General features: G+C 43.1%; 1 protein-coding gene across 5 annotated transcripts in view; it reads right to left on the minus strand.

Annotated features, from left to right (window-relative positions):
• Positions 1 to 14,753, minus strand: part of rere (arginine-glutamic acid dipeptide repeats) — a 103,621-nt gene extending 88,868 nt beyond the window's left edge. For 4 of the 5 annotated variants that reach the window (XM_022741496.1, XM_022741497.1, XM_022741495.1 and 1 more), the window contains exon 1: positions 6,940 to 7,083. The gene's annotated coding sequence lies outside the window, so the exon portion shown is untranslated. Of the gene's footprint in view, positions 1 to 6,939; positions 7,084 to 14,733 lie in introns of those variants that run through there. The other variant, XM_022741494.1, reaches the window with a different exon arrangement.
• Between the last annotated feature and the right edge of the window lie 5,781 nt (positions 14,754 to 20,534).

Here is a 20,534-nt window from a genome sequence, read left to right on the forward strand (position 1 = left end):
TGAGTGGGAGTGAGTGTGTTCGAGGATGAAAAGATGTGCTGCTACCTTGCTATGATGTCCTCTCCAACAATCTCAGAACAAAGGCCTCCATTTTGAAGTGGAGTTATGATGGCACAGGGCTCTTAAGGTCCACTGTTGCCGTGTGTCCTATTGCTTTCTATCCTCTTTGTTAGCACGCTGTTTGTTATGCTAGCGAGATAAGTCACTGTTGTGGGTGGCTGGTTGTACTACAGCAACCGGTGTACTGCTCGAGTGCCAAAGCCGACAGTCTGTGGGAGGGATTGTGGGCATTATAGATCACTAGGAGACAGATGTCCAGTCTTGCCCCGACGCTGACTCAAACACTAACCCCAAAAACCGTGTGTTTGCAAACTGGACTGCTTCCTGGTGGGTTTTAAGTTGATCTTTATCGGACCAATAGAGTCAGCTCACTTTATCAAAGCAACCTTCCTCTTTTACTGGCGCAGGGCTGAGCAGCTTTGTTATTTATGAAACATAAGAGGTGGAAGTCTACTCTGCTACAGCGTGATAAACACTACAAGATGTCTTGTGCAGACAAACCAGCAACCTGATTCCAAGTGTGTAAAAATGACACCAGGCGTGAGCAAGCAAAGAAATGTGAGGTTTGGATAAATACATAAACATTAAATGAATGTTGCAAATGCCTCTGGAGAACAGATGACTGGCAGGGCATTGGCAAGACACGGCATCATTGTCTACTATGAAAGCACTGAGAGTCTCCGCTGCACAAATAAGTGTCATGCACCAATAAGCAGAATCAAACCCTTTGAGCATCTGTTGTCTTTAACTCTCCCTCTCTTTGTTTTACGTTGCGCCGTCACAGTTAATGATTTCCTCAACATCTCTAATTTCCACGTTCGATTTACATGTTTGAAATGCTTAGTTGAGCAGACGCAGGTTTGTAAAGCAACCATTACTGCCAAGCTGAATCCAAAGAGTGTTTGGGCAAAGCTTCAGAAATTGCATTTCAAAAGCTAGGTTGATCAAGAGGAAACAGACAAGGTATCAGCATATTGCCTTTCAGTTTCTTCTTGTTTACATATCTGGATTGTGCAGTCATCCCTTCCAGAGAGAATCACCGCCAGCAAAAACAATTACACTCCCCCCCTACCCGAGCACAAGCCTCTCACTGACTGCCTCGACTCAGCTTGACAATCAAGCCCATTAGATCTTTCTGTGAATTAACGCTAGTTAACTTAAAGCACTGACACACATCAAGAATAGTCATTAGCCTGTCTTTTTAGCATAAAAAACAGGAATGATTTGCCGGTTCAGAGAGATCATCTCCCTACATGCAGCCTGGGGCAGCCCTTACTGTCTACCTCATTATTTTTGGAGGAACAAGGCCACTGATGAATCCTGTTGGATTAAATGTAAGGTGCTCTCGTTATGACCTGGCTTACACACAGCAGCAGACTGCTTTAAGCTGCTCTTCTCACAGACAAAAGAAAATGGAGAAACTCGCCAACACTGTAAATATACGGATGAATCTCACTCAACTGAGCTGTAAAATCAAAGTGGAATTGTTGGAGTACATCACTCCCACGCAGCTGCACATTCTGCAGTGAGAAAAGCTGTCAAATGTTGGCTTTTGGTGGATACTAGCTGAGCTGACAAGTGCCAATGATACACCGTGAGTGATAAAGACATTCATTCCTGCTTAGAGAGAGGTTTTCCAGATGCGATAGTCTGCAATGCTCCGGTGCTTCATTTCTGGATAGAAAGACGCTGTTGCTGTGTTTTTCCCATTTACGTTGCCAGGGTGACAAATGAAAAGCAGAATCAGCCGCACAACTAATCAAATGAGTGAGTGACAACAAGTCAATATTTTCTCATTGTGTGGACAGCAATATATCTGCACAGTAACGGGGTGTGCTTCAAAGCTTAGGCAATGCTAGACTCAGAGTATTATACGGATAATGTGTCAATAATCTGGCTCGGTGCAGCTGTTAAGAGCAGTGCCAATAAAGACGCAGTATCAAAAGACAACCTTCACAAAGTATGGGCCAAATTACCAGCCCAACAGACATCGTCTAGACACTGTACTTCAAACAAACATACTCTGCTGTGTAATGACTACAAGGCAACACTGTAATTGGACATTGATCTGTCGAGGTCTGGGGATAAACCACTCATCCTAAGAGCAGCCACGAAGGGAACAATATGTAAACACACCAACCTCACTGAGATATTAGACAAAAATTGTAGAATTGAGCTCTAACAACTACTGAGTAGAGTCCTCGGAAAATTCACATTTTATCCATTTTCCTTTAATTCCTCAGGGCTCACTTGTCATTTTTAAAAGACATCTTATTAAAATAAAACCCAGACAATTAGCTTGCTTTTGATTACATCCTTTACAAAAAAAAACCTCCCTAAACACAAAATTCAGCAGCAGCAGACATCATCTCTACAAGCCTGGTTAAACACAAGCAAGATCAATGGGTAAATTTATCAGCAAATATCACCATTCGCTGCCTGGCAAGTAATCATTAAGGAATGGCACTGATGCATTATTCATTGGCTAATGTATAATTCAGACTTAACAGCAGATTCTATGCATAAATAAAGATGTGATACATTTAAACACATTAAATGTTTACTCGTTAAAATAGGATATGAATGCGCCGCATGAACGCTTCAGCCCACTGCTGTCACTCGATTATTTGCTACTGTTCCTGAGGATGCAGAGACGTAAGGTGGATACTGGAATATAGACTGACAGCCCACTCATCATATCACATACACTTAATGACCACAGGCCACTGATATCAAATATATGGTGCAGGGAAAAAGCTGTTTAGGTGAAGTAAATTATTAAATCCCAAACAGCATCTCGCTCCTTTGTTTTAATAAGTGAATGAAAATTAGGATTGGTCAAAATCACACATTACAGCTTTACAGAAGCACAATTTTATTTTCTGGCACATGAAGGTTTATGAACTGCCACTGGCACTTTTATCTTCCCTGGATATCTGCACTTGTGTACATTGAGCCGAGATTGCGAGGAGGTTCTTGTTGAAGTGTCAAAGCTGGTGTCAGAGGGACAGTCAACAGGGAGGACGAGGAAGCATCGAGGACACACAGGCTCCATCTGACGGTGTTCAGAGCAGGCGGCCCTGTGGGGAATCGCCATTCCACTTTATGACCATGCACTGAATTAACGAGGCCAGATGTCCCCCCACTTAACATGTGTGAAAGTGCCCTCCGATGGGCTCAGCTGCTTTAAGGATGTACAGACAGAGAGGGGGGAAAAGGAGATAGGGCCTATTTTCAATTATACCAATTTCTCACTCATCGCTGGCTCCAGAGGTTTGTGTTAATTAAAGATATCGGCCCTTCCTCTGTGCACACAACAAATTAGAAGGAATTTTCTATGAACAATCAAAGCACCTCTCCAGTCCTTCATCTCTATTTCAGTAGTCACCCACCAGAGGGTACTGCCTCCTTAGCAGTGCTAAGACTGTTTCATGTGTACTATGTCAATCTGTGGTTAATGTATTCTAAATGAGTCACTGGTACACCACTATCTGCAAGGACAATAGGTCAAGAAATGCCCAGCTAGCTCATCCCATTTAGAAATGAAACCCTTCTAAAGAATCAACAAGATCTGAAAAGATTTATCATCGCTCCACAAAACCATGAGTCTGCTTCTGTGTTGGGGGATGGAAGTGATACCAACAATGGTATGGAAGCCATGACTTCTCATTGATTTTCCGCCTGGCTTTATGACAAGGCAGCTCTCGCATTTCTGTATAGTTGGGGTCAAAAGTGGGAGGGTAACTGCAAGCAATACCTTTTATGTGGCTGAGATATATGCAGTTAAGACACATTCAGACAGCCAAAAAGATAGAGTTGTAATCTACCTTCATTTACCTGATCAGCATCCTACAGTTTGTTTTTAATGGGTCAAACGACACATCTGTTTTTGTTCATGTAGCTTATTATCATAACAACCGGGTCGTTACGTTGTAATGACAATGGAATATAGAGTCATTCAGACTATAACCTGCATGGAAACAATATCAAGACCCCAGCAGACATACTCGTTGGAAAGAAAATGAGCGGGCCGCCAACACCGCATCAGTTACAACTCACCTTTCTCTGATTCTTTATGCATTACATCATACCGTTAAAAAACACACACAGACAGTATTTTTCTACCAGCAAGGAATTGCCATCATCCTGACACAGAGAGGAAAAAAGGGGGCAGAGACGCAGCATGGTGCAATCCCGGTGAGGGCCATCATGCGAGCAGATTAAATAACGTTTTTCCAATGCCCTGTCAAACATTCAGCCGCCTCTGAGCAGCTAGACAGCCGTTACAGCCTCGCTCTATGAAGCATCACTCTCTCTCTGTATGGTCAGAAACAGCCTCTTTGATCCGGATATCGCCCCTCAGATTCCTCAGAGGTGACACTCATACATGCACCTGTATGTGAGCTGAATGTTTACTAGCTCCCTGTACCTTGTCAGCGGTGAGACTTGTGTTTGTGAAGGGGGGTGACTCACACCGCTACTATGCTTCCCTTGGTTTACATGAATCAACAACAGACTGCGGACTCAGACCCAGATCAAATTGCACATCAGATTTAATTTCCCACAAACACTGGTATGAGCACTGCAAATAGAGATGATGTGAAATGATACCGGCAGCAGTATGGCAGTGTGTACATAATTAAGATTTAGGCTGCTATATTCTCATTTTATAGCAGCCTTACTGTGAAATCCTCAGTGCTTTCTTCCCATACAAATCCCACACTGCAGACCAACTCGAGATCTTGTGCACAACTCCATTAAGAGGGCTGACCACCACTTCCTCTTTCATTCAGTCCACAAGTAGTGAAACTAAATGGATATCCTAAACTCTGGGGAAGTGAGGAGGATGCCATTTAAAAATGTGTTCAGAAGTACAAGCTATGCAAGTTTTCCCACATGACAGTGTAGGCTGAGATTGTGATTGCATGTTACCTGTATGAAGCTGCCTAACCATAATGATTTCTGTCTCACTGCTGGTTACTTCAGAAACAGGCCTATCACTCTAATAAAGGACCAACTCTAGTCCACTTCAGTGACCATGGGAAAAGGCAAAAACTCACATCTAAATTAAAAGACACCTCTAGAGAGTGACATGGTCAGTTTCTGTAAAAGCCTCAGTGTCAAATACATATGACGGGGGAAAACTCAAATCCCAACTTGTATACGCTGTCATATTTATATTTATATATTTCATAACGGTGGCACAAAGAAAATCATATGGCTAGTGACATCACCTGAAAATTGCTAGTAAAATGGAAGTAAGGCTTAAATCTTTACACTCCATCTGTTAATGACACTGAAATCAAAGATCACTCCCATTTAAGAGTGGAGAGCACTGACTGACAGTTCAGCATTGTTCAGAGTGACAGGAGCACCGTGAAAGACAACCATTATTAAAATTTTAACCACATTTGCACCTCATGACAGAATTTTCCCATTCACATGGCTTTTTAAAACCGACTGAGCCTCAAACATTCAAACACTTTAGGTGGAGTAAATGTCCTTTCTGTTTCAACAATCATCCATTATCTACAGTGCTTGTGTCAGACATTAGCCTATGCAGCATCGTCCCACTCAAGTGGATTAATCACATCTGAATCATTAAGCTAGAGGTCACTTCTCAACTAGCAAAGGGACAAAAAAATGCCACAGGAAGCTGGGCATGGTGGAGATTAGCTCCTCACAATTAGCGATGCAACATCTGAGTCCATGTAATAGCTCAGTAACACAGCAGTAGAGGAAGGGTTGTTTTTATATGGCACAGACTGAAGGCAATCACTGCCCCCCCCCCCGATTTGAATCTTGTTTCAGGGCTGAAGCTTTCTTTGTGCTTATGTGGCCACAAACCCTGTGGATTCCACTTCTGACTGGAGTCACATGAAGACTTACTATGACCAATGTTACAGTGATTTAACAAAACAAGCCCTCCTCCCTCTTTTACTATAACTGGAAAACATTGGATAAGCTGCCTTCAGACAAATAACTGTAGTCTGCTTTCAGATCCTAAGCTGCCCTCTCCTAAACACACACACACACATCCCACCAGCCAACCGCCCCCCTGCTCTTTTCAACAACAGGCACAGACCCCCCCCCACCCCCAGTGAGGGCTGCATGTGCTTGGGCCAGAGTTCATAGCCTCTGGGGTGCTGAAGAGGGGAAGTCAAGTTAATTTGGTGGTCCTTCAACAGTTTGCAACTGGTTCACACACAATCCCCCACCCTTCTTTCAAAAACACTAAGCTACTTTCCATTATTACTGTCCAATAATCAATTTATGACACGAGCAAGGCTGTAAATCCAACAGTCAATCCTTTCAGTGAAACATGGGGAAATCCCACCCGTCAAATTTATGTCACTGACTCATCAAGATTTATTTGAACATTGAAAAGGCAACTTTTTTTTCTTTCCTCGAAACTGATTGATTGCTCAAATACACACGCGCAAGTAGTTTTTGCAGCTTTGAAGTGTGTTTCCTGGGCAGCAACGTTGCTATTGAAGCTCTCCTTTTGTTTACTTCATTATCATTACTCTCACTTCAAAACCATTAGCTGCTGAACCCCTGTTACAGGCTGGGCCAGGTCATGGAGGTTGCTTGAGGGTCTGCTACACAGTCCAGGGAGAGCCAAGTTTTACAACAATGCAGCCAACTTTCAGCTCGCCGGAGCCCTCAACAACATTTGACTCGAGGTCACACGCGCTTCCTACTCCGGATATAAACAAAATCGAGCCACTTTAAACTCAAAATCCAAGTGCCTCTCGCCTTTAGTCATCACTATCGCCCAAATTCCGCTTCTTTATCACCCACACATTGCTCCCCGTCTGCGCCCTCCTCCACCAACCACAACCATCCTGCAATCTTTTTTTGTATTCAACTACTCACCCGCCAGTCTGGTGATTCTTGGAGTCCCAGAGCCTGCTGCAAACAAGTTGAAAACGCGAGCCTTGCCCGAGATGACCCACCGAACTTAAAAAAAAGGCAAGCGAGCTGGGCCAAATCCAAGACCCGGGACAAAGCGAGGCGAACACGGACACTTTTTATCCCCTGGTTTTCTTCTTTTTTTTTTTAAACCCCGCTGCCCGCACGGAGGGGCTCAGGCGAGCACTTGCTTCAACAAAAGACGGTTTCACTTTACTGACAGACTCTTCACGTCCGAAATCACCGAGGAAAGGCACTATAACGTTAGCAACCCCCCCCCCTCGAAACTGCTCCTATTCCCTCCGGCCGTGTTGTTGTTGCTGTCGATGATAGTGTCCACATGAAAAGTAACACAGCGCTGTAATAGTTATTTCGAGGGGTAGGAAACCAGTGAGTTCGTCGTTTACAGGCTCCGCTTCCTTTTTCCACACACACACACACACACACACTCACACTCACACGTGCTCTCCCCCCTCTTCTCTCTCTCTCTTTCCTATGCACACACACACACTCCACGCTCTCTATCGCTCCCTCCGTCTCTGTAAACCCCCCTCCTCCTCCTCCTCCTCCTCTTCAGCTGTTCAACAGACGCATCCACATGGCTGACCTAGTCTTTCTTTATCCAGACACTAGTGAAGGAGAATTACCCCGACCACACTCAAAAAAAGAGAAAAAAAAAATCCGAGCGAAACAAAAACATGGACTGGATTCAAATAATCATCAGGGACAAAAGGGTGGTGGTGGTGGTGGTTGGGGGGACGCCAATGGGGTTGATGATTGATGGCGGCCCCATAGGGACACGCTGCGTGCACTGTGTGTGTGTGTGTGTGTGTGTGTGTGTGTGTGTGTGTGTGTGTGTGTGTGTGTGTGTGTGTGTGTGTGTGTGTGTGTGTTTGCATCAGGAAGCGAGGTGCACGGCAGCCAAAGTGGCTCGACCGACCATCATCAACCGATCAATGGTAACGCTTATGGGAATGTGACTGAAACACTGAAGCAAGACAATGAAAGCCGCGAAAGCTGGTAATAGTAGTAGCCTAGTAGTAGTATTACCTTGTAAATAATGGCTCAATGGTTTTTTTTTTCTTCTGCACAGTGCCACGCGGCAATGACACGTTTTAATGGTTAAATAGACGAATCAACAAAATGACGTTCTAATGCGCAGGTCGCTGATTTATATCTGAAAACATTAGTGTATATGCATCTGCTGGAAAATACACAAGAGGGAGGCGGCTGAATGCTGCTCAGGCTTGTAGAGCTCATTTGCATTTTTGGATAATGAATTAATTAGTCACCCCACCCATTAAAAAGGCAGAAACAAGCAGGGTTGATAATGTGAATAGTCCATTAGCAGTATTTGGGAGGCTGATTTTAATGGTTAGCCTGCACATCACATCAAATGCGATCCTGGTTATATTCCAAGGTCTCAGTGCTCATTTTGTGTCATTGTGTGGTAGGAAATACACAACAGTTTGTTTTCTGTTAAAAAATCAGACACCACATGTAAGAGGAGCGGAAAACAAAGATGGACGGTTAAGTTATAAATTAATAGGATGATTTCCATTTCAGTGAGCGAGTAGCTTGACACATTTTCATTGTCTTGAACATGATATTGGATCACTGTCAAAATCCAATTAACTACAGCAAATAGTCTGTGCATTGGGCTCTTTTTGCACTACAGCCAAACACGGGCAGCAGGAGAGACAGGCAGTAAGGAAATTGAGTTGAGGGTGGTGTGCAGGGGGTCCTTCATTGTGTTCCAAACCATGTTTGTCGTCTTCGTTTCAGAAGCAGAGGGGGTGGGGGGTTGTGCTGTGCAACAAAGTGCTGGTAAAACCTTTTCCAGCTCCTGAGGCATCTGTCCTGAGAAGTTGTACTCCCCCTCCACATAGTAACCTAAGACCCGCAGCGACAGCTCCTCCCTTATCACTGTATGTATACATTTCACAAGGTCAATATTTATGATATTTACACACACACACACACACACACACACACACAGTCTGCCTTCTTTCCTGAGTGACGCAAACACTCAGGATCCAAGATTGTTATGGGGGTGGAAATGCACAATCAAAGCTTAAAGGTAATACAAAGGCTCCAAAAATTATTCTATCATGTGCTGAGAGAAGAAACCAGTCAAATGCCAACCTTCCTCAGTAGGTCTGTCAGGCTTAAGTTGGCCCACGAAAGCAGTGAAGGCTGAGTGCAGTGAATCCTGTCTGAAGGCAGTGCAATGCAAAGCTGGATTGGCTGGCGGGGCAGGCTCCCCTCTCTGGCAGATGAGATCCCATTATCAGGCAGACGAGAACTCCACCTCCAGGATTTCACAGCTCCTCTGTTTATCACATGGCTCTGTCAAGTTGGGCACCATTAACCGATAATGAAAGGAGACAACCGGTGCAGTTACAAGCAAAGCACTCCACATTCTACAGGCCTAAGCATGTATCTGGGAAGCTGACTGTGTCTATTCAATTCTGTTCAGCATTCAAACGGCCCATCACAATACCTTTTCCCTGAGCACCCCCTTCTACAGCTACAGTGCCTTCGATCCCGACAGAACAAAAACTGGTTACTAGGTGCGTCTTTCTGAATTCAGAGGAAATGAAATCTAACAGAGCTGTGTGCTGCTCGAAAGAGAAAAATGACACTTTTCTGTAACGCTTTTTCCTAAAGATTATTAAAGGAGAACAATTCCTTGTAAGAGCTACCAGAACCAGAGGGGGCGTATGAAGGGAAAAAAATGGCACAATAAAGCAACACAAACTATCATTTTGGAATATGTTTTTTTTTTTCCATTCACATCCAACATAATTAGTACAAGTGTTACTAAACAAAAAGACTGTGAGAGTGCCACTGAATCAAAGGCCAACATGGCCCCTCCCTCCCCCCTCCCCAGCCTGACTACTCCATTTATGGTTTATAGGATTCTGTAGCCACTTACGCTCATTAAAAATGAATACTTAACAAAAGCTGTGGCTGACACACACTGTTTGCTTTAGCCTGATTCCTCCACGCCGGAGAAAAACAAGCCACTCAGAGGCAGCAAACACAGAGAGCAAGTGAGGGAGAGAAAGTGCTCAGCAATACAAATAAGTCAGCCAGTAGCTGAAACAACAGAAAAAAGTGACATGGATGACTGAGCCAAGCCTGTGAGAGACTTGGCAAGCCTCAGAGGCCCTGGCCTCTTAAGCACTCATATCTAGTAACTTCATTTAATACATTCACCAGGGATGAGCAGACAAGTTGAAGGAAAAAGGGATCGAGAGAAGAAAACAGACTTGTAAACCAAGGGGAGGGTTAGGTTGTGGCGGTGGTGGGGGTGTACTTCAGAAGCTCAATTTTAACACACGACTAAATCTCTGCAGTGTAACAAGCTAACTTCCCTGCTGCCAAAACATAATACAGTGAGGAAGAACAGATGTGCTAGATTGAACCTTGAGACCATTTTACCATTCTCAGGCAGGTATTATCTACAGGAGCCGTTCTTCACGTATTAGAAACTTGAACAGTGCTATTCCAGATGGGGCTTTAAAGCAGTGACTCTCTCTTCGCCACACGTACTATATCCATAAAGAACAAAGACTCTGTGTGACTGCTGCTTGAAGTTACTGTTCCTCATTCTGACGGCAAGTGCTGATAGCCCCCCCGCTCTTCTCTGTTGGCAGGCAAGCAAAAAAAAGCTGACTTCAAATCATTCATTGCCCCTTTTAGCCTTCATGGATTCTTAAGAGAGCACTTTACAAGTTGGGGAATCCAAAGGGAAAATAGGGTCTTACATGACTAATTAAAACACAGACTTTGCCTGGAGGGGGTTGAGAGAAGGGGAAGCAATAAAACAATCCTCTCCAATCTCCCAACAAAGTAACTCAAGGAAATTACTCAGCTAAATATGGTTTAACTACACGCTTGTGGATATGAAGATTCAAGTTTTTCAAGGACTACTGCTTTAGCTAAAAAGAACATTGCTCAACAGAGTAAGATTTCATTCATTTAAAAAAAGAAAAAGGACCTTCAAACAATAGACGTTACACTTTTCTCTATACAACAAGCCCTATCAAGGTGACAAAAGACTAACTGAAAATAAAGATGTCCTTTGGAGAGAATCCAAACAGACAGATAGTAATTAAGCTGCTACCTACCAAGCCTTTATTTGAGATCATTAACACAGTTGTAAAAATGTGAGGGGAGCCAAAGAATGGTATTTCACTTTAGGCAATCAGTGCAAGGTCTAGCCTCACATAGCTATCTTGTTTACATAGCTATTCACAGTCACATTTGGCAGCCTCGCAACACTCTGAAAACCAAGACACTTGTAGGCTACATATGTCTAATGTCTTTGCCAAGCTACACAAGCTACTCAAGAGAGTGAAACTTGCTTGCAGCGGCCATTTGGTAAAACTATTGCATATTAAAAAAAATGGATGTAGGTAAATCTTATTCCAGATGGAGATAGCTGCTACCTGGCAAACAAACCGATTCAATGTTAGTGAGAGGACGCACAGCTTTTTATAAACTACAGCATGTTGATATATATGAACAAAAGCAACAAACTTCACAGGATCTCTACCGGTCTACCCTTTCCATTAGATCACAGGTTGCTTAAACGAAGAAAGAAGCTAAGAATCATTTTGTGAAATGCTTAAGAACCAGAAAATAATCAGCCAAATCGGTGTGGCCATAACATCACATATATTCAAAATGAAAACAGACACAAAGAAATGCACACGAGTAATACCATAGATGATATTTCACTAAATCCCTGATTTTCCACAGACATTCTTCGAGCTCTCACATGGACTGTCTGTGTCTGTCTGATTCTCCAGGCAAAACAGGGCCTCATTCATCTGAATAAAAGAGTAGTTCAGCCTGCCATGGCTGCACCGAGAACAGGCTCTGAGGAATGAGACTGTATTTCCAAGAGGGCCACAGAGAGACAGAGTGCAGGCTGTGGTGCAAAAGAGGAAGTTTACATTTCAGGCAAATCCTCTTGTGAACAAAGACACAGCAACATAAACAAACAGTACATGTGTCTGGTGCTTAGCTCTGGATCCAGTTAGGAAAATCTTATTCAAGTAAAGTGAAACTGTGTTTAAAAGTGATCGGCAGTCCTGGAAAGCAAATAAGTTCCGTGATTGTGAGAGCAAAAGACAGTGGCGGTTGGGGTGTGTGATTCCTGTGTGGTTACTGTCTGTGAGCTAATCTGTTCAGATAGCCGGTGACTGCTCCATTCCACACAGAGCACATGGCCGTCCCACCTCCATACACTGCCACCCTATGGACAGTGAGCAGAGGTGCAGCTTCATGCTGTTGCTGTGCTAAAAAGAGGGGGGTGGGGGAACTGAGGCTCATAACGTGTAAAACAAAAAAATTAACTCCACACACGATAATTCATGACATGCGTATTAAGATGCTCAATATGGCGCGATGGCCCACAAAGCTGTATCTTTTCTTTTTTTTTCCTCCAGTACCAATGCTTATTCAAAAATCAATTATTCTCCTCTGGTCACGCATGGCTGCTCTCAGTGTGTAAGCTAATGATTCAGCCATCTAGTTTACAGATAGATAGCGATAACTAGAATAAGCACATCCATTGTAGGTCAGAGGAACAAGATTCTCAAGCTGTTCAAGCTGATTTCTCACATCTTGGATTTTTCCACCTCACTCTCCTCCTCACATTCCTTTTTTTTTTTTATCATTTGGCATGAATAATAGCAGAGAGAAGTAATCTCAAAGGCAAATGTACGGTCAGTATGTCAGCACTGGGTGTGGTGAGAAAAGGTTGTGTTATTCAAAGAGACAGCACACAGAGAGGGTGTTGAGGCTGTGTTATGAGATTAGACTGTTTTTGTGGGAGCGAATGGGTAAAAATCGGTCTGTGTGCAGTCAGAGCAGACAGTTTGGAGATCACTGCTGAGGTCAAGAGGAGCCACTTAGCTGTGCTTTGGCCTTCCAACCCCTGCAGCGTTCAGAATCAACCGTTCCACTGTGGGAGTAGATAAAAAGCTTGGCAGCAGTCTCGCAACTGGAGACAGCTACATTTACTAATGCATGCAGGCTTTATTTATGGATTTTTAAAGGTACAAAATGGAAATTAATGGGAATAGGCAAGAAGGTGGGAAGCTCGCTCATTAGCCAGAATATATATTAGGTTTAGCTTCACTAGTGCAGATCCCCAAAGGCACTAAACCTTTTTATAAACAAACATAGCAATAAACAATCCAGACTAAAAACCATACCTCTATCGATTACAACAAAACCATGAAGGTCCTTTTTTCAATTTTTTCCCAAACTATTATCACTATAATTCCACATGTGGTTAAACCAGATTTACACCAGATGTGATACTGCCTTTTTTCATCACTACACATTATTATAACAGCAATGAGACACGAAGAATAGCTGTTGCTTTGATGTCTCTGGTGAGGAGATAATGTGCTGAAATCTGAGAATAATATGTTAAGTGTCATTTATGATTACATGGCAAGCCTGCTACTCTTTGTCTTTATTGTTTGGACTTATAAATCAACTGAGCATGGAACTGTGTTTCTCATTATGTTGTTGTGGACACACAGAGAATTACTACTCAGAAGTGGTGAACTGGAAATTCTGCAAATTGCTTGTTTGGATGCACATATTCTGCATAATGCATGAAGCATCTAACATATAATAGATGTATGTGTGTGTGTGTGTGTGTGTGTGTGTGTGTGTGTGTGTGTGTGTGTGTGTGTTTGTGTGGTAGAAAGTGAGTGTGCGTGTAAGAGATAGCGACCGAGTGGGAGAGACTGGGGGAATGAGAGATAGAGTAACACTGGTGATATTCGATATTGAGCAGAGTGGAAACCTAACATGCAGCATACTAACTGTTTTCATAATAGGAACAGGAGGGAATAGACAGAGGAGGCTTGATGCAGCACTGGCTCCTTAAGTCAGCTCGTGGAAGAGGGATGGGTGGAGGGAAAGATGGATGGGTCGAGCGAGGGAAGGAAAGACGGAGCAAAGGAGGGAGTGCAATCCGTAGCTTTCTCTATTCCTGCACACGTCAGCAGCAGGAGGGCAGGGATGCGCGGAGGCCAAAGCAAGCCAATTACCAAACTCATTAAGTAACCTGCTAGTCGGCTTTGAACTGCAGCCCCCTCCATATCGTGACTGGATTCTCCGCCGCTGTTGTGGACATTCTCTCACCTCTTTTTTTTTTTTATTTTTTTATATAATGGCCTGAGAGGGGAGTGGAAACGGCAAGACAGTAATCACATTTTCATATGTGCCCATTGGAATTAAAAGTGCAACGCAGAATCACAAGTGAAACCGCAGTAAAAAGAGGATTGGTAGATTGGTGGCTTTAAGTAACAGCGCCAAAAGACAGTATTGCACTGGCCGCAGGAAAGAGAATGGTCTGCACATTAAATAGGAAAACAATGCATCCAGACACAAACACAAGAGCGGGTTAGCATGAGTTAGCAGTTAAGGGACGAATGAGCGCTGACAGGTTTGAGCTGCTCTCTCCAGGGGAACAGAAAGTATCAGGAGTGATGGCTGAGAGGGGAAGGAGGAGTATGGTGGAGAAGATGAAGCACTACAAGGGGTGAGGATGATGAAGGAGAGGAATAAGCCTGAGAGCAAAATGGGCAGGTAGAGGACATGATCGCAGTCTACTGGGTGGGGCAGGAATAGAAACATTTTGAGGGGAAGGAGAGAGGGTTAGGGCAGAGGAAAATGCTGCTTTAGTCAGCGCTCCAGTGTGGTGAAACATTGTTGACTAACCTTGACTGCATTCACCTCCTAGTTCACTGCCACACTGCTTCTCAACAAGTATTGACACAACGACAGTCTGCAAGAGAAAAACTGAAGGGAAAAAAACAGACACACACAGAGGAGAAGGGAAAAAACCATGAATGATGTGTAAATGGAACAAATGAGGTGATAACAGCTTGACAGTAGAGGTGTATGCATGGGTGAAGACGGCTGCCATATTTGGCATCATGTGGAACACATGGTGAATGTAGCCACTGAAAGACATGAGGGTGAACAAAAAATAATACCATTCACAGTGCAGTTAACATTTTCAATGAGGAGATTGAGAGCATTTATTCTAAGCCAGTATTCATTTCCCTCTTCTCAATAAACCCCGGAATAAACTCTGGATACACACAGATCTAGGCACTCATACCTGCTACACACTGTAAAACACACACACACATATACACAAAGAAGCACACTCGCGCACAGTCCCCCACCCCCGAACCTCCCCCATTATCCCATGAGCCCTCTCTTCTCTGCCTCGCTCGACAAGAGCTTGGAAATAAAAACATCACAGCTCTGCCTCGCAGCACCTGTTCAATAACATTGACATTTCACATTCAGCATCCGCACACTGAGAGATTCCCTGCATTTACTCTCTTTAACACCCAGAACTACACACACACACACACACACACACACACACACACACACACACACACACGCACACACACTACAATCTGCTACATTTCAATGTAAGCATTTTAATACAGCACAGACTAGGAATGTGTACGTGTGTGCACTTCTATTCTGCGTGCACGCCTGCTGTCACGTATGAGGTGTAACAATCAAATTAATTGTTAGATCTTGATTTTGACAAATAATGAGTGATTCTTGCACAGTAGTCTCATTCTTTTCATGAAAGCTGTATATTGTATTCAATATATTACTTGGTGGATAAAGCTTTTGCAAACAAAAGAAAACCAATGAGGAAAATTTCAGAAAATCTGTCCAGACGGTTTAGAATAATATACTCTATAGGTTATGTGTTTGTGGTATATTTATTTAGCTTAGTATATTATGTAGTATATTCTAAGTAGCTCAGGTCAGACGCCTTAAAGGCAAGATGGGATGAACAACTGATGAACATGTAGGGCAGTGTGGGATGAATATGTGTAGGATTTCTCTGCTTGTCTTTAAAAGGAGGGTGTGGCTGATGTTTTAACCAAATACCTATTAGTGGCAAAGCTTGTACAAAACAAAGCAACATCCCGAGATATTTACCAGATGTACAAAATTATACCGTTTGTTATTATTCATTCCCTGCTTCTGATGCAGTACACCTCCTGAATTCAGCCTGCATTGTGAAGTGAAATGGTCTGTTTAGCTTTGAATTTGAAAATAACACCAGGTGTGCAGTGAATAAAATCAAAGTATTTCTATCCATGCAATCTCAGCACTGTTTGACGACACAGCAAGCAGGGTATACTGTTGTATGACACTCGGAGGAAAGAACTAGCACAAATAAACACAACAACCGCCCAGATAATCACGTGATATTTACACTGACTCGGTGATCAAAGAAGATTTTGAGGTCGTGGATGTTTGATTTAAAGATTTGGCTTGATTTTGTTTTAGATGCACCATGACACTATAATGCATGTTTTCATACAACAGATGCCACCTGAGGACAAGATGAAATGTGCAGCGGGCCACCTAGTGCCAGGGCTCAATGGTGTCGCCAGGTGCAGCCTAACCTGGGTGGCTGAGCAAGGACATCTGCTTGACAGCATTAGAGCCATCAGAGCCCCGACATAACCACAGATTAAATGGCAGTAATTCTGAGGATTAGATCCATGTATGAATAGCTCACATTGATTTTTGCAATCCCCTCAGTAACTCTGGGATTACCACGGTGACAGACAATGTTGCCATCAAGCAGACACATACAGGGACTCATCTGTCTCCCAGTTTTTTTTTTTTTTTTTTTTTAAAAAACCCTCTAAAATCAGTCTGTGACTAACCTATCTCCATTTTAATCTGCTCATATCTCGCCCTAGAGGCTGTAAGCAAATAGCACAAGCCATGCAACATCATTCCTTTAACTAACTGCCTATTCAGTCTCTCCCAATAGTCTCAATAGAGCAACTAAAACAAGTTCAACAGGCCTAGAAATGTCCATTCCTATATTCTAGTGTGTGTGCTTACGTGAGAGCAAGATCACATCCGCTCCGTTAGAGTTGAGGGTTATTATATGTGAGCATCATGGGCTGATGTGGATGATGACAAACTGGCCTTTCCTTCTTTAGCTGCCTGGTCTCAGTCCTCACTATCTGAATATGCATGCACTTGTGCCTCAATGAGACCCTTTTGACATGACAATCCCAAAGTCCTGTGCTGAGACCCCAATCCCCTCAGACCACCACGGTCCTTCAGGAGCTTGATGATATCAAAGACAAGCGCTTTCACTTTCATGACTTTAGTCCATCTCTCAGGCTGTCAATGTCTCTGGCTGTCCACTATCTTAACACCAGGCTCATACTAACCACTTCAAACACCTCCGCAACACAACATGAGGAGACTAAAGATAGCCTGTTCTGCATCTTCACAATTTCCACACTCAGAGGCGGGTGTCAAGTGTGTTAGGATATGAGCAATGATTCAAATGGGGCTTCCAAAGAGGAGACAACATTGGGGTTCAGTGCAACACAAATAATTACACCTGCACTTCTATATGAAAAAACATGTTTAAAACCTCTAAGCTCAAGCACAGTTTTCATCTCAAGTCAGCTTGGAGACCATATTTAGAAACCAGCAGAAACCTGACTCCTTCATCCAAAATGGCTGCATTGGTCATCATGGCTGACCTTAGCCACCTATCAAGCCAAACAAAAGCGATTACCTGGTGATTAGTGTGAATTGTGAGGCAGCTCCATTAACCTTTGACAAACAGAGTATGGAGGCTGCAGTGGCCAGCCAAGTGGAACGCTCTCCTGACTACCTCTGAAAAAGACATGAGTGAGGTGAGCGAGAGAGAAAGAGAGACAGAGAAACTCAGTGTGACAGTGGAGCAGCTCCTATTAGGTAAGCACATTGAGCCGTCAGGCCGGCACATTCATCAACACACAGAATGCCAGTCAGCAGCACCAGCAGGCTCGCCTTCTTTTCTACCACGCTACTGTTACTGTGCTGAGGTGGGGAGGGGAAAGTGATAGGGAGGCATTTGCAAAGCAGATTTGGACCACTCTACACAGCATTTGGCAGTGCAAATATTTCTATGCATGGTTCGGGTGGTTTTTACTAGCGTTCCTCCTGCCCTAATAGATCGGCCATGGGCTGCTAATGATATCATTATCATACATGTACTGTGATTGTCTGGACCCAGGGTGTGCCAAGATCAATGGACAGCAAAATTTGGATCAATTGATTAGTCTGCTGCTGTTAAGCTGCTAAAACATATTTTGCGTACAGTCAATGTGTTGTTGGATGGGCTATGAATGAATTGGGTCCTTGCCTGCTTTCAGAGTGCAGCATCCAGACATGGGGTTAGGCAAGTGGATCTGTGCCATATGAGAAGTGAGCCGAATTGGCAGGGCTGATGAGCTTCCTCTGCTCATCTTAATGTCAACCATTACAAACAAAGCTCCAAATTAGGGCTTAAATTACTATTTAACATTCCTGACATAGTCAAAAGAAATGAGTACTTGTATAATATTTCTATTGTCCCTTTGTCACTGTGAATAGTCCCTACGCCACCATGTCGAGGTGGTTTTAATTTGAAAACCACATAACCAGCAATGAGCCTGCAAGTACCCATTTTACCCGTTTTGTTCAACATGCATGGTTAAAGAATTGAAGACAAAACGTCATTGTAAGAAAGACTGAAATGTATCATCAGGGTAAATTTGACTCCTCTAGCATTGCATTAATGTTATTTACATTTAAATCAACAGTCTGAAGCATCAGACTACGGTTGTGGACAAAATAAGTATCTGCAACACAACCACAGTGCAGCCCATACAGGCCAAAATAAATGAGCAGACATAGTTGTTGTGACAGTATCAGTGTGAGTTTGTATCACCAGAAGTGATGGTTAAACTTGAAGTGCACTAAACACTTCCCAACATTTTTCTTCATCAGCATGGGCTTAAGAGTTAATTTGAATTAATGTGTTCTGATTTATACGATCACTGAAAATCAACATTTATATTTTAAAGTGCTGGTATGACTGTATAAAGAGTAGGGTTGTTAAAATAGATAAAACTGAGGGGTGGATACAACATTCTGAATATCACTTATTAACTGCAAACCAACAAATAAGCCAATGCAAAAAAACTTTGTCAAGCTTAATGTTTAATTTAGACCTGCAACAATTAGTTGATCGACACAAAATTAATTTGAAAGAATTTTCATAAATGATTAATAATTTAACTAATTATAAAGCAACTGAAAGAAACCCACTGGTATCAGCCTCTCAATTGTATTTTTATTTTGCTATGATGCTATGCTATTACACTAAAGCTATGCTATGCTAGTAAACTGGATATTTTGGGGTTTTGATTGATACATTTTCTAAACATCCCCATCGGCTCTGGGCATGTGTTAGTGGCCATTTTTCACAGCAGCCAAAGACTTGGATGATTAATCAAGAAAACAATCGGTAGACTTTAGTTGCAGCCCTGGTTCAATTTTGACTGTGGTACAGATGTTAATTAAACTCCGTTGTTGTTGCTCTTAATGGACAAAATAACAAAAACAGCTGACAATATCATACTAATCATAATCACATAACAAAACAAGTGAACACAGACACAAAATTGCCAGAGTTGAATTAACACATCTCTTATAAAAATGCATCTTCCAGCATTATAAAGGTTCCATTTATTGCAGGGCTATTGCCTTCGATGGCAATATATTTTACAAATATTAATTTATCGCGTCAACCTCCTAAACAGCGTTCATGCTTGAATCATAAGCCCTCTCCTCTTTTCCTGCCACGACTTGGTCTCAATCATGACTGTAATTTGAGAGCAGCCTGATTGTGTTAGGAGGTAGCTGATTGCTCTGATGAGCAGAGAGCTGCTGAAGAGAAGAAAGTGGGCCATCTACGCTGAACAAATAATGACACCAATAACAGCCAGGGTGATATAAGGTTGTCAAAGAGACTGTGTCATTGTCAAATGACAGCCCTGTCGCTTGCTCTACAAAATGCAAACTCGCCAGAAACAATCCTGTATGAATACATCTCTGGTACAGCCTTGAGCCTCGCAAACAGTAACACTTTTGCAATGCAGCGGCACCATTTAATCACATTTAAGTGAAACCATTCTACCCACAGGCTTAACCCTGTTTGTGGCTTTGCCCTATCATCATCCTTTAGGCAGCATGATGCAACTTATTCCAGTATACAAAGGCTAATGCAGCTAAATCACACCTAGTGGACTTGAATGCTTGACACTAAGCTTCCCGGCATACTAGCTAGCTTGAGTGGGCGAGAAATGAACCTTGTTATGTGTCCTGACACTGGGCCCTGCTCCCCGGCAAATAAAAACATGCCTCTCACTTACTGGCTGCCTGCGCCCACAGCCCCATACATCAGCATTATAAAGGAGCTCGGCAGCCTCAAGGTCAGCTCAATTTCCTCCTGCCGTTATGAAGTATCAGAATCACAGCGAGAGGGGGCACCCACACACATGTAAAGAAATGATTTAGGAAGCAAAGAAGGGGAGGGAGCGAAAGAAATGGGTGGGGGGGGGTTGGGGGGTTGGAGTATGAAGGAGAGTCAGTGTGTTATACAATGGGGAACTGTGACAAACCACGAGGAG

Source organism: Seriola dumerili, unplaced genomic scaffold (genome assembly GCF_002260705.1).
Source record: "Seriola dumerili isolate Sdu_G_001 unplaced genomic scaffold, Sdu_1.0 BDQW01000056.1, whole genome shotgun sequence".
In the NCBI taxonomy this organism is placed as follows: Eukaryota; Metazoa; Chordata; class Actinopteri; order Carangiformes; family Carangidae; genus Seriola; species Seriola dumerili.